The 2232-nt window shown below is 28.6% G+C and overlaps 1 protein-coding gene across 1 annotated transcript in view; it reads left to right on the top strand.

Moving 5' to 3' along the window:
* LOC105625710 (transient receptor potential protein-like) overlaps nt 1–2232 on the top strand; it is a 13281-nt gene that overhangs the window by 2303 nt on the left and 8746 nt on the right. The window lies entirely within an intron of this gene.

Raw genomic sequence — 2232 nt, 5'->3', positions numbered from 1 at the left:
AAATATCTTTCCTTTACGTATTNTNTATTATATTATAATATATTAAATTAAATATTTACTATAGTAAGTTTTTAAAAGTTAACTATTTATTTAGTNATATATATATATATATATATATATATATATACTTCTAAATAGCCAGAAACATGGAACTTTCAAAAAAATTTTTAAATCGATTTTGGATAAATAAAAAAAATTTAGTTGCTGAGAATAATTGAAAAAACATTTGGTGAATTTGAGAACAGTCAGCATTCCAATTCCAAAATTATAAAAATTATACACGGGCGTTTATAATTTTACAAGTGAGAAGAAGCATTTTAAGTGAGAAAAGCATCTTATAATTTCAACAGCTTCAGTTATTTGTTCAGCGTGCATAAATATCTTTTCAACGATATGTTAGAGGAAAATGGATCCGTCAGAGTCTCAGCAGGATCTACTATCTAACGAAATGAGACCGCCATCGGTGCAATCGTTACAGACACATAATATTGACTATATTCTTGGCCCAGTCGAGAAACATTTCCTGCTTAGCGCAGAACGAGGTGATTGTGCCACTATCAAAAGGTAATCCTGAATTTTTCTGTATTAATATCTCTTTAAGGATATTCTGGATACGCAAAATGATCTAAGTTTTTGAAATAAACTCTTTTTGTTACCGCGATGTAAACCAAACATATAATTAGGTGAAATATGTAATTATGTGAAACATTATGTAGAGAGAGAAAGAGAGAGAGAGAGAGAGAGAGAGAGATACATCTCTTAGGAAAAAACAGTGTGGTCTGTATACAGAAATCTTATGATATCAAACAGATTAAATAATAAAATACGGAGCAACTATTATTGGCTTGAAATATAGCCGGTCAGAAAGATTGCTATATTTTTTTCTCGATAGATTTCGAAACTCAACTTTGCTCGTAGAATGGTTGAACATAAATGATTAAATCTATAAGTAAAAACCAATCGATGAACAAGCATTCCAAAACCAAAGAAAAGTGTTGTAACCTTCCTATGATCGGCTGTACAATGATTGAACTGTAAATGATTGACTTGTTGTGGATCAATAACAGTATGTTGCAATAATCAGTCTGTTTCTTAAACATTCAACCACGAATATTTTAATGGCAATGCACTGCATCATTTGGTTTAAATAAATTATGTATTGATGCGATGAAAAGACTAAAGATTAATATCTCACGGTCCAGACTTTTTTTACCAGATTCGTTCATTTCGTTCAAAAACGCGTCGAATAAGCCTAATTTCATCAAAATCGATGAAGAAAGTAGAATTCTTGAATATTACTAACTTTTTTATTATATACATATCTTCAAATAATGCAATAAAAACGCGACAGTTTTATGCATTTCTTGCAATGCTCATCCGTAGCGTAACGGAACGACGATATGACGTTATAACTTTTCACGATATAACTTTTCACGTTAGACATCTATGTATGCACGGGAATACAAATAACTTAACATTCGAAGTTGCATGCGTATCAGAGAAGGAATGAGAAAGCATGTTAAGACATTTGTATTCCCGTGTGTACAACCATTGTGGAAGTAATATTACTTCCAAGTAGTAATATTACTTCATGTGTACAATGCGTTTGCATTTGCGATTTGAGAAAACAAATACGATTCGAACTATGCACACAACTAGATATCCCTCAACCAAATTTTGGTTCACGATCACATCACGCATAATTTATCAAACATGTCTAATGAGTAATTTAATATTTGAGCGATGGGAAAACATTGTTAGAGCATAAATAAATATACAAGAACGAAATGTGTATAATTCTAATCCTCGATAGGGAATAAAAGGAGTGATATTTCTCCTATTTACTATTTATACTTATTAAGTACTTTTTAATTATTTTTAATTTGTTTTATAAATAAATTAAAACAAATTATGCATCTCCGTTTTTACACAGAAATAATTTGTATATCTATTAACTTAATGACTCAAAGTTATAATAATGATGGCCTTTCAGAAACTTGATTGTAATTAACAATTTTTATTTCTCATTTAAATATAATTAAAATTGGGTATTTTTAAATTAGAATTAGAGTCATAAAAATGTACGATATTAAGATTTGGAGAAAAAGTTGTAATAATTTATAACATTACAATAACTTTTCTTAATATTTTTATTTAAAAAATATTTTATTTATTTTATTTTGTTAAATAACTATATTGACTAAAACAAGTTACGGCTACACAAAGATTGTC

The sequence above is a fragment of the Atta cephalotes genome (genome assembly GCF_000143395.1).
Source record: "Atta cephalotes unplaced genomic scaffold scaffold00003, whole genome shotgun sequence".
Classification (NCBI taxonomy): domain Eukaryota; kingdom Metazoa; phylum Arthropoda; class Insecta; order Hymenoptera; family Formicidae; genus Atta; species Atta cephalotes.
Note: the sequence above shows the minus strand (reverse complement) of the source record. Positions and strands in the feature narration are given on the sequence as shown.